The sequence below is a fragment of the Cuculus canorus genome, chromosome 2 (genome assembly GCF_017976375.1).
Source record: "Cuculus canorus isolate bCucCan1 chromosome 2, bCucCan1.pri, whole genome shotgun sequence".
NCBI classification, from domain to species: Eukaryota; Metazoa; Chordata; class Aves; order Cuculiformes; family Cuculidae; genus Cuculus; species Cuculus canorus.
In genome coordinates, this window is record NC_071402.1 from 144972482 (window position 1) to 144985815 (window position 13334).

General features: G+C 37.2%; 1 protein-coding gene across 1 annotated transcript in view; it reads left to right on the forward strand.

Annotated features, from left to right (window-relative positions):
* The window catches only part of ZEB1 (zinc finger E-box binding homeobox 1), a 121230-nt gene that overhangs the window by 84103 nt on the left and 23793 nt on the right, over nucleotides 1–13334 (forward strand). The window lies entirely within an intron of this gene.

Genomic DNA, 13334 nt, shown 5'->3' on the forward strand with positions numbered 1-13334 from the left:
TGCCATAAGCAGAGGACAGCAGAGGAGTCACTTGCATACTGGAGTGTTTAAACCTATAGTCACAATAAATAACTGACCATTATGCATTTAACAAACTAGCTCTCTTTCAAGAAGTACCTTAAGAAATTACTTAGACATTAAGAAAAAAGTTGTGAAATATGAAATGAAAATAAAATTGTACTTTCTAAATAAATTTGTTTTGATAATTTGTTGATTTGGGGATATTTATGCAACATTACATAGTTGCTATATTAGTTGCTTTTCTTGTATCTGCCTTGTATCTTAGGAGAATCTCAAATTTATAAGCCAAACTGCTGTTCCTGTATTACAGTCCTTTTATTTTCTGTGAAATAAATGCTTGCTGTATATAAACCGAGGTGATGATGTTATGTAAAATGACCACTATTAGGAAATGCATTATATACATTCCCATAAACATGGCAACTCTGTCTTACTGAAGAATTTATCTGGCCTAATGATACCTGAATTAATTTCACAGGATTCAGGCCAGTTCAGTAACTGCTACCCATGTAAGAGTGCCACAGGAGTGGAATTATTTCGCGCAGTGCTTGGGTTACCATTGTGGAGTAATTTTATTTGCAATTGATTATTTGTACTAACCTGAGGTTTTATGTACAGTGCTAAAACACAGCTGTCAAGTTTTTGAGCATGGATTAAGGTAATAATCAAACTATAAATCAGATTAAATCTTTAATGAGGATGAATCTAAAGCAACTGTGTTACAGTTGGATTCAATTTATGCTACAGTGATGAACAAAAATAGGATATTGCTCTTTCTTAACAAATTGACCAGTATGAGGGAACGTATGTAATTTCAAAGCATGCTACTATGGTGTATGTGATTTATGCCTGTATATATCTTACGATGAGTACCTCCATCTTGCTGCAGTCAAATAAATTCCTGTTCTCCCAAATGATTGGTACCTATTGGTACCTAGTACCAATCAACGATGAGATAGTTCTCTGTGGCCTGTCTTAAACTTGGTCTCTGAGAAAGTAGATAATGATGTTGTCTTTTAACTACTTCTCTTAGCTTTTTTCCATATATGTGAGAAGTTTTATAGTGGAAAAGATGTTAAGAACTGTGTAGAAACAATGTGATTATTTGTATAAACAGAGCATTTTGAAACTACAGAAGAGTACAGTGGCCTGTGGATAGAGACAATGTAACCCATGGAAATACTTTCTCCTCCCAGCCTGTCCTCAGTTTAATTCACTGTTTCCAGTTGTTCGGTAATTGGAAGTGCTAAAAGGTGAAGGCTTCTCAGATATTTCTGTATCTCATGCTTAATTTTAATGATCACCGCACTCATCTGTCTCTGAAAATTCTGTCACAGAAAATTCCTTGAAAATTCAGATTTTTTAAAAAATTGTAAACATCTGGATTTTATCTATTTGGTATTTATGTCAGTATAATTTTAGGGGTAAATTGTGTGTGTGTTCTTTAGAAAGAGAAAAATGAGCAGAGGCGAGGAGATTTAGTCAAAAGATCCTGACTGTGCATTACATGACAATCCCCACCTTCTAGGTGGTATTTAGTTTGTCCACATGCATTCACAAATATAAATATTTTTTAAAACTTCCATATTGCATAGGAGAGGGTTTGTCACCTCTAATGAGCGAACACTTTTATGTATTTTATGAGGCTATTTGAGGGACAGCCTGTAAAATTGAGGAGCTATGAGAGAGGAAAATGTACCAAGGTATGGCTTCTCTGTGCTGAATGTGTAAAACTTTAATGAAATTATTGAAATTAATTTTTTTCCAGTAGATTTAAAAAAAAATGTCAAGAGGGGATATGTTTCTTTCTGTTCACTACTCTTAAGTTTTTGTAATTGCCTCCTTAAAGTATTAAACTTGCTTTAAGGTTTTTTTAAAACTTCCTGAAAGCAGCAGTTGACATGGAATTACAGAGATGGAGTTAAGTTCTCATTTGTTGAAATCTCTGCAGCCTTGGCTTGTACAATGGTGATAACAGGCAAAAGGTACAGTTAATTTTCTCATACACTGTCAGCTGTCTTGGTTCTGAATGTTAATTTTTTACTTTTGGGACCATTTTTAACATTACAAAACCTGTAAGCACCTTGTAATAATGCCATTTTCCAGATCATGCTGCCACTGAGAATTTTTGTATTTGGATGTAAAACTTACATCAGTCCTGAAACTTGAAGGAGAGAATATTTGGACAATAGTGTTTTCATTAGAAAAAGGACCGTCATTTGCAAATCCAATAGAGAAATTACTACTGCAAGGTTTTCTGTCTTACTGAAAAACTAAAAGCCTTCATTTTGCAAAGCTATAAAGCTTCCATTTTTAGTATAGAATAGCTGCAGACTAATGAAGTCTCAAAGCGGCATCCTGAAAATTACATTTAAGTTACTTTTCGGAAGCAGCCCAAGTAAGAGATGCATTTCAAAATTATATTATTTTTATGTGATTGTATAGATATACAATTCCAAATCTAATTTAAGGTTATCCAACCTGCAAAATATATATGTAATATGTATTTTATATAGATACATAAAAGTACATTTTCCTGTATTTTAAAACCATTATTGGACCTAAGTACTTGTAATACTTTTCTGTATACTCTCTACTTCTTGCCTCTGGACTCATGCCAATTCTACATGCAAATAAGTTCTCATGAGCACTGGAGTTGATTTTTCAATCTGTTTTCCACCCTTAGAAGTTCCATAAATTTTTATCATGTAGCATTAAGGCACTGTTACAGCATCTGGAAAGCCGTTTGTAGTGTCATGCGTTTGGCGGCTAATGTCTCTAGGAAAGGCTTGCATAGTATACAGCATAGTGTACAGCTGCTGTGATTCTATTGCTCAGGTGATGGACAGTTAAAACCACAAAGTATGTGCGGTTGGTGACCCAGTCCTGTACCTCTGTCCTCTGGTCCTCTGTACCTCTGTAAGTTGATGCCAGTCGGTACTGCAGATGGGAACAATTATGCCTATGATCTTAAGATGTCTCAAGAGAATGGAAGGTTCTCACTCAAGAAGCAACTCAAAAGGAGGAGTATACATAGCACATATGACAACTTGCTACCAGTCCTAGAGCTCCATTGCCATTCGCTCATCTTTAACCCTGCACTGCAGTGCTGAGTCATTTGGGTACTGATGACTGGTATCCATGTCTTCTGTGCCATCGTTGGTCTGTCTCCCAGAGGTCCTTTCCAAGCTTTCCTGTGTTGCTATCGCAGCTTCTCTATCAGAATGTTTTTTAGCAATATAGATGCAGGCTCTTTTTGAGGAGTATGGGATTCAATCCATAGAACTTGTCACACAACCTCAACCACTTCAATCTCTAACAGATGGTGGTCACTGGTTCTGGCCAGCATCTGTCACCAGCAGCTCTTGGCTGTCTGGAAAGACCACACAGACCTTTCTTTTCAATTGCTGATATGTGCTGCACTCAGGAGTCTATCAAGGATTTGATTGATCCCTTCAAAAATTAAATCCCTAGACTCATAGAGTGGTTTGGATTGGAAGGAACCATGAAAGTAATTTAATCCAACCCCCTGCAGTGAGCAGGGACATCTTCGACTAGGTCAGGTTGCTCAGAGCTCTATCCATCCTGACCTTGAATGTTTCCAGGGATGGGGCGTTTACCACCTCTCTGGGTGTTTCAGCACCCTCAACAGAAAAAATTGCATCCTAATATCTGGTCTAAACTTATCTTTTAGTTAAAACCACTACCCCTTGTCCTATTGCTGCAGGCTCTGCTACAAAGTTTTTCCTCATCTTTCTTACTTTCAAAGAGAGTATTGGTTGCTTGTAAAAGGGAGGAACAGGATCAGTGGTCCAAGAGGACCCTCTGCTCTACATGTTGAGATTTCGGTGACAGTCACACTTGAGCAACGGAAAGTTTTATCCCTTAGACTCTGCAGGTAAGAACTTTGTGTCTCTGCAGAGGTGTTTGGCTGCAGGTACACATCCTTCAGTATCTTAATTCAGATCAGGATTGTGCTTTCAAAGTGAATCTCTTGTTTCTCCACACTTACACTTCGGGAACACACCTTTTCTTTAAACAAAATGAGAAGATAGTCTCCGAGAGCACTGTTTTGTGTGTTGCAGCCACTAACAGAAGTTTGCTCCAGAAGACCAGACTAGAGCTAATTTTACTAAGAGGCCACTCTAAAACACAGAGTGTTAACATGAGGTCCTCAATATCAGCAGTTTCACCATATATTCTGTTTCTCTTTCGCCACTCAGCCTTCTAGCATGAGTAAAAGCTTGCTATTCTTTCCATCAGAACCAATGGCTCTTACAAATCCTTTACAGTCAGTGGGACGTTTTAGATACCTCTCCTGACTTGGTGTTTTGCTTAGCATCACAGAAATGATGCAGAAGTAAAACCTAATGTCTCAGGTATGTAGTTTTGGTGAGATGGAGGGAATACTTATATTCTTATGCCCAGGACTCATCTTATTCATAGACAAAGCATGTAGTTGTCTAAAGCAGCTGCCTGCAAGGAGCAGACAAAGGAGATTCCCCGACTGCTCTTTGCTGTCTCCCTTTACTCGTCTTGGTGGCAGAAACTCTATCATGTCTGCCACACTAGGAAGCCTTGAGCTGCTTCTGCTTCTCGATTTCTAAATAGTGCACTACCAAACTGTCCTGTTCCAATGTAATTGTGCAGATGGGACAAAGTTAACCCTAAATCAAACTAATGAATAGATGAACAAAGGCAAGCAGCAAAAAAATTGATCACTGAGGCTGGACTATTTGCCAGATTTGCTCAAAGTATTGCTTATGTCATCTCAGAGTTTAGTGCCAGAGCTGTAGCCTTCATCCTAATGCTGACGAGCTGGTTCTGGCTTAAATCATCAGGCTTTGTTCCAGACTTTGCCATATCGATTGAAAAATTCAACATAGAGAATTGGTTTGTTTTTGATGTCAAATATTGATTGGTCTTTAAATTTTTAAATATTTTTAAATTGACAGGCAGAAAATTTGTGTTTACACCATTGATTTTAATGTGTGTTCTATAAGCCAAGCCAAACCTTTAGTCTCCCTTCTGGTACAGTGTTTAGAGCACATTGTAGTATGCGGCCTGTTTGCAAGGCGTTTATTCTAAACTCAAAGTTTCTTGTAGTAGGCCAGAAGAGCAAATGATCCAGTACATGCTGTAAGAGACTAATTCTGCTATGGAAATGGTGTTGAGATGATTTGTATACCTTAGTGCATATTAAGATTCTCAAACTTTGTGAGGTTTATTGTATTGAAAGACTAAATAAAGATGAGTGTCAAGCTGTGTTTGATTGATTCAGTTGGGAGGTGTAAAAACACTTTGATAGAGATTTTTTTATTAGTTAAACAAAATTATCAGAAATGTGCCCGATACATGTAAATATTTAGACAAAGTTTTACAATATTTATGTATTTATATAAACACATGTGGAGACCTAAGTTTATCACTTCAGGCAAAGGAAGGACAGAATCTAGTTCCCTTTTTTTCCTGTGTGAGCACGTTCACGTGTATATGTCTAAATAAACAACAAGTCCCGGTTTTATATATAAAATATGGTTCTGTTCTCCAGTTATAGCACATATATTGTTCTTAAAACCAGAATGAATTTTCTGAAAGTTACAAGTATGTTTTTAAATTAAATTTGAAATGGGGTATTTCAGAAACTGATTTCTGGCACAAAGTGAGATCTTGTAGCGTATTTCTACTAAGTTCAACAGACTGCCTAAAGTTCTGCTGCCTTCACTCCCCTCTGGAGAGCTGCTGGCCATCATACTACAGGAAGCCACCCTGCTGCCTGATGGAGGCTATGACATGATTGAGAAGCAGCAAGTATTTGCATTAAAGAGTTGCTTGTACTTGTTTAGGAAATAACAACTGGGTTTCCAAGTAGCCAAGCAGTAATAAGGCAGATAAAATTCTAGGTAGGTAAAAATTGTCATGATTTAGCGCAGCTGGCAACGAAGCACCCTACAGCTACTCACTCACTCCCCTCCTCTCCTCTGGGATGGGGAAGGGCATCAGAAAAGTGGGTTGAGATAAAGACAGTTTAACAAGTAAATCAAAAGCTGTGCATGCAAGCAAAACAAATTAATTCACCACTTCCCATCAGGCAAGTGTTGAGCCATCTCCAGGAAAGCAGGGATCTACCACATGTGACAGATACTTGGGAAGACAAATGCCAAAACTCCAAATATCCTTCTTTTCCTCCCTCTTCCCTCAGCTTTCTATGCTGAGCTTGATGTCATATGGTATGGGACATCCCTTTGATCAGTTGGGGTCAGCTGTGTCCTCTCCCAGCTTCTTGTGCAGCATGCTTGCTGTTGGGGCAGTGTGAGAGGCAGAAAAGGCCTTGACTGAAAGTGCCTCTCAGTCACAGCTAAAACATCCCTGTATTATCAGCCCTGTTCTCAGCACAAATCCAAACCACAGCCCCATAGTAGCTACTATGTATCTCAACCAAAACCAGCACTAAGTGAAGCAACATATGTGGAAAGAGGAGCAAGGTCCCCTGATGGATTCTGAGCTGACTGTTACCATTCAGGAACAGCACTTCTGGGATTAAAGAAAATAAACATGTAGTAGTGTCAGATTAATTACTTGTAGCAGTCAAGTCCTAGAATATGACTTGCATTATTAGAAAGTATAGAGAGGAAAGCAGCACATTGTTATGCTGCTGGTCTAGTCCGTGATGCAGATGCGTCTCAAATACTCTGTGCAGTTCTGGGTTGTCATCTCTCCCTGTGATGCAGCAGAACAGGAGACGATCCAGAGAGTTGCAGCAAAAATGATTAATTTAACAACTTCTATAAGAGTAACAAGTGGACAAGGACTCCTCATATGGAAAAGAGGACTGTGCAATGAAGTGTATAAAATCATGAACAATGTAGAGGGCACAAGTGGCAAGGGTCTAGGAGAAACCCAGTAAATCTAGCGCAGAGCAGGTTCAAAATCAAACTAACTCATTCTTCCCATAACACATAGCTGTGAGACTGCTTGCCTCGGAATACTGTGGATGCCAGAATTTTAATGAATTCAAAAAGACAGATACATTCACAGAAAATTTGGTATGAAGACAACACATCTCATTTAGGAATTCCAGGAGCCAAAAACAAAGGGAAACGGGTGAGGAATTTTAGAAGAAGCATCAACATATGCCTTCTCTTTTCTGATGCTCTTTGCTGTGTTCCTACTTCAGAGGGCATCCTGGTTTTATATATATTATCGTATGGAAGATATTTATTACTTTCAAGTATATGTATTAAACTGAGAGGAAAAAATACGAAAAGACCATGAAGGTCTAACTATGCTAAAGATACTGGGCAGCTTCTCAGTGGAGAGGTGGAAGAATGGCATTTCATTCAGGAGTAGTAATAAAATTGATAGCAGACCCTAAAATATAAATATAAAATACTGAATGCTAAATTATCAGGTTTCTGCCTTTGCAATCTATTTTGCTTAAAATATTTTTAGAGCTAGAGCAAAATAATGTATAGGTGCAGATTTCCACTTGAGCTGACAGAGAATAAACGGTTTCCAAGAGATGATTGTAGGCTGTCAGAGCAGAAATCTGTAAACCAAGAATGCACTTCACAGAGCATGGGAGTTCTTCCAGTTCATAGAATCAAAGTTTTCTTTTCTAACAGTATTCCTGAATAAGCTTTCAAAATGTATTGTTAAAACTTGGAATTCCAAGCTTTTAGAAGTAGGATTTCTAAAAGATCAGAATCACTCGCGCCTGATTCTACATCTCCAGCCTTTTCAGTGTTGAGATACTGAGCCCACACAACTCGAACGTGTTGTGTCCAAATTCTTAAAAAAATGTGTTTGTGTTAACTTGCAAATTCCAGAAAGTTTATTTTTTCCTTGGAAGTAAGTAGGGTTTCAGATTTGAAGATTGCAGAGGTAGAAGAGGCAGATAGTAAGAATGGCTGACCAAACTCCCTGTAAAAGACGGTGACCACTGACAAGTATTGAAGAAAAGATTGTAACAGATCAGATTCAAAGCATTCTTCCCACTGTATGCTTCCAGATTTTGGTAATTCAAATCAGAGGTTACAGATTAGATATTTCAAAGCCTCTTTTTTTTTAGTGCAGTTCTGCACCATTGCCACCTAATCTCAAATTATTCCGATATACATTTCACCACATACTTTTTTTCTTGTTAAGGAAATTCCTATCAGAATTTGTGTGCTGTGAACTATTTTGGGTCATAGTTTGTGTTGGAGGTGGTAAAGTTGTTAAATTTCATGTTGTCTGATGATTCTGGGGGCAGATCTGGAAGAAGAGGTGAGTGAATACCTGCTGTCAGCTTTTTGAGAAGCTTTCCTTCTCTTGCCACCCAGGTTTCTCACCTTTTGAGGGACTCTCCCATTGTAATATATGCTCTGGAAAGAGTGAGTCCTGTAGTCCTTCGTCACTGCCATGTTAGTTTTCACCTTAAATTTCCTGGTTTCACTGATTTTTAAATCAGAGGACTAAAGATGCTTTTCCTTTTAAATACTGTGTATGAATTTGACTAAGCATACATATCCTAGTTTCCTAGCTGTATTCAATCAGCAAAATAATACTTTTCTCTGTTTTAGTACCTTAATCACTATTCCATTTGAACATATTCCGGTTTTAATTAAAATTATGCAATGCCATACATCGTCATTGTATATAGCCCTAAAGAACTATAAAAATCCAGAAAGGAAAGCTCATTTCCTGCAAGCCATTTTGCAGTCATTTGCTTTTAAAGCACTGGAAGCTTCAACTACTGATACTCATTTATTCTTTAAGAACCAGGATACTGTAGCAAGAAAGTGATCAACAGAAAGCAAAAAAGTATTTACAGTGCATAAGATGCATTTTTCACATATTGTTTTTAATGGTTATTTCATCTTTATTTTATAAGATATACAGTAATGAAATAAAATTTCATTTTTATTGAATAAATACTTAGTCCTTGGTGTCATATGTAATGCATATCATGTTGAAAATAGGGACTTGTTTTATGTTTGTCTGGGAAAGTAAGGCTGAAATTAATAATGAAACTGTTTAATATAACAGCGTACATTTTTATGTTAAGGTGGGTGGACAGAATAGGCCCATATGTCTGTTATACATCATATGTGCTTATCTGGTGATCTGTTTTCAGAGGCTTGCAGCCCCAGTTGACGATCTGAGTCAGAGTTAGCTTTAATAGTTGAAGATAAGATTACCTTCAGTGATCTGCTGCTTCTTCCCTGCTGCTGCTGGCAATCCCTGGAGCGGTGGTGGCTGAGGGTGATGTAACCTCTCCATCCGTCCTTGCTTTTCACAGAGCACTGTTTCATTGTGCAGACATCGATTGCTGTTTGTGCCAGTTTTCTGTGATCTAGGTTGAATCATTTTGCTTAGGTAGTCACTACTTTTAAATGATGCTAACTAAAATTAAATATTACTAAAGTTCTACAATATCTGTAGTTATTTCTCTGAAAAACTGAAACTGTTCTTCTGGGCAAGGTTTTACATATGTGCTTTATTTTCTACTTGGAATATTTGGCCAAATTAGGAGCCCCTTGAGTCATCGTTTATGTATATTCAATTGAATTTCTTTCAGGATTGTAAGCAGTTGTCTCTACATATTGCTTTTGTATTGAGTATATTTCAATCTCTATCCAGAAAGGTTTAATGAAATGTATTACTCCTAATTTCTGTGAGGCTCATGAGCTGCTTGTACTCTTCTTTCAGTGATGCTCATTCTGAGGAAATATTTGAGGAGAGAGGAGAAAACACCAAAATGATGTGCAGATAAGCAAGATCTAAATTTAGCTCTAAATTATTGAACTGGTGAAGGAAAAGAGAGAGGATTGTTACCCCTGGAATTGGATGCTGGATGCTGTAGATCCAGGGTTTCTTTAGTGTCTTCAGAGAGCTGTGAAACGTGTAGCCAAAATGTGCCTGAAGCCACTGAAAGACAGCAACCCACTACTACAAACCCTATGACCAATCTCACAGGGCACCAGGAGCAGATCTGCATTGCTAAAACTAAGCTTTGCAGCCATGCAGGTATCAGTATGATACTGTGTAATGGGATTTCAATTTTAATTAGCTAAAAATACAGTAAATTACATGGTTTGATTGTTTTTTAACCATGATTTCTATTAAAGAACATTAATACTTTCTTTGAAATCAAATTACTTTGAAAGTTGCATATAAAAAAAGTTGGAAAATGTCAAAATGAAGATTATTCAAACTGTTTTAATTTTTCCTTTGCAGGTATGCATAACGATAAGATCTTTAATTATGTGATCACATATTTTTTTCACAGGAGGAATGATGCTCAGAGAATGAATCAGGGATGTTTATTAAAGGAAGCTGTTGTCTCCAGAACCCTTGCCTTAATTGCTGGAAACCATAGTAATTTAAGTAGAGGGCTGCAGGAATCAAAAGCATGCTCTTTAAGGCGTTTGAAAGGCCCAGTGACAACCTGGATTTTATTCTCTCTCTTTCAAGGAGTTTGTGATTCTGGAAGGTGACTTATTTTGGAGGTGATCTCTATGTTTCTAGTTGCATTGCATGCAGGCTAAGATACTTGGACTCTGAGCTCACCTGCATTTGGAATGAAAACAAGTGTGCTTTGAGTATATAAAATGCTATAAAAATGCAAAGTTCTTTCAAAAGTAAGGCTTGAAATACTTTATACTGACATGGCAATGCCAGGATTTCTAAAATTCTTTGGGTTTTAAGCAGCCAAATTCTTCTCTGTAAAAGGAAGATACGATTGCACTACTACGGTTCAGTTAATTACATGTTTTGAAGCATTCCTCCTGAATGCCATGTAGGGAAATTACATATAATATACATATTTGTATAATCATATAATTTATAGCTGTATAAATTGTATAAATATATAATATATAGTATGACATATGATATAAAATGAGGAATCTCATATTGACTAACATACTATAAATGAGTCTTTGGAAACACTGCTGTCTGATAGGTTTAAAAACAATGTATAATCACTTTGCAGTCTGAAAAAATGAGGCAGGATCCTACAAATGCTCAGCTCACTCCATAAAACTGAGCATGTTTGCTATTACTGCACTAGATGAAGCAAGGACCCTGTAGAGGAAAAACAGCATGTAATCATTTATTTAAAGTTGCATATAGATATGGATGGTTCCGTTGTTCCAAGTGCTTGACTTTGTGCGGCACCATCCCAAATGTGCTGAGCTCTTTTAGATGCAGATTTGGCAATTTATTTCCCCCAGATTTCCCGAAGCTCTCAGTAGAAGGGAAACAGGAATGTAAGAGCCAGATTTCTTGCTGATTTTGTTGTGTTGCCTTGTTGTCAACTGATCTTTGGTGGAAGGAACCCAAAGACCATTCACTTTCTGTGGAGAAGGAGGAAGTTTTAAGTTTTGCTGAGTTAGCACATGAGTGAGTGTAGTGCGAATGTATGAAAATGTTCACAAGGTAAATAGAGCCTTAATGAATAGATTATATTTAAAATTAAAAAATATGAGGAAAGGAGGAGATGTTTTTCTCTCCCTGTGTGTAGTTCTTCAGGACAAACTTTCTGATTGTATTTTCATTTTCTGTAAAAAACACTCTAAATGTAATGCAAAGGATTCTACTTAATTTCCCAAACAAAACAGGAAATATATTTTTAAATACGAAGCATTAATTGCCTAAGTTACTGAAATCTGAACTTATGCCTATATATATTGTGATTAAATTTTTATCTCTGGTCTTGCTGATCTCCTTTGCATGTGGCAAGATAAATATGTTGGTGTTTCATATTAATGACCCTCTACATCTAAGCATCACAGTAAAACCTGATTAAGAGAACAGGCTGAAATGATTTTTCCACTTCCTCCTATTTTGTGCCTGTTTTTAAACTTTTTTAAAAATTACATTTACCATTGCTTAGTCAGTGGTAAATCTTCATAAATCATATAGAATCATTTAGGTTGGAAAAGAATAAAAAAATAAAAAATATTAAATTAGAAATCTTTTCTGCTTTGGTGAGGGAGTACCTTCTCTTTCACACAATGTCACAGCTTCCCTTACAGTGCCTATTTTACTTGGCAAAAGCAGTTAGAGAATATAAAGGGAATAGCAGTTTATCAGTTCAGATGTATATCATAGTACTTAGGCAATTTGCCTAAATTTGTTGTTTTAGAAAAGGCTGATACCATGAGTAGTGGGGTGTTCCTACATTTTTCAGATAACCTTGGGTATAAAATATGGAAGCACAAAGTGTTAGTTTATTCATTGATAAATTTCTTCTCTTAAACTGTATTTTGAAGCATTTCAATAAGACATTCAAACTTGGTGGCAAAGAAGTAGTACACATATACATCTTCCATAAATGTTTAGTATCTTAACTTCAGTGTGAGTAACAAGACATTTCAACAGGTGGTGAAAGTAATTTTTCCTTAATACATAATCCTTGCAGTTGAAATTGAAATTATCATAATTGATCTCTTTTGCTTGCAAATTAAGACTATTTTAATAATGATCTGCTCCCGTATGACAGAAACATATATATCATTGTGTAATCTTTTGTCCACTAGAATCTCACAGTATGTTCTCAAGGTTGAAAACTTCGATTTATTGCATTCTCATTTGTAGCTGGGGAAAATGTTATGTGAGATTTCCTCTCTAAGTCACCTCTGAGATTTTTTTCTTTCGTATTCGCCATGCTGAGTCTTTAGTGATCTTTTGATTTAATACAAAAGCATTTTAGGTTGGATCAGGAGCACTTCAGACTTTCTGAATCAAATCTCTGTCTTGTTCCCATTTATTACTGTTTATCACTCCTGATTCACATACCCAGAGCATGAGGTGCCATCAGTTACAGGAAAAGCCAATGGGATGTGCTGGGTGAGCGCAGCTCTGTGTGTATCTGCAGGCAAAGGCTTGCAGTGTGGGACCAGACGAGCCACTGGAGTGTGCTCAGCCTGGGGTCACTTGGTTCACAAGGTGAGGTGCCTGTTGTTTCCCTGCAGTTTTGTTCCTGCTGTACCCCACTGATTGCTGTATACATACAGCCTATCCTTGTTGTACGCGTTAAGAAAACATGTGGTAAATGTTTTTTATCAGTATTAAGTGTTTCATAAGCTACTGAGCAGACTGAATGTATTCTCAAAGGAAACATATGCTAATGCTGGTATCCAAATTGGAGTGACCCACCTGGAGTTTGGTGCCTCAGTGTGGCCCAAAAGACAGCTCTGTAGTGTCCACTGCCTTTTTTTGTCTAGCCTTACACTAGGTGTGCAGAAAGGAAGGGTAGCATGATTCCTATCAGTGGTGGAAGCCCAGCAGCTGCCAGATGTCTCCTTGTGTACTGTCATTACATC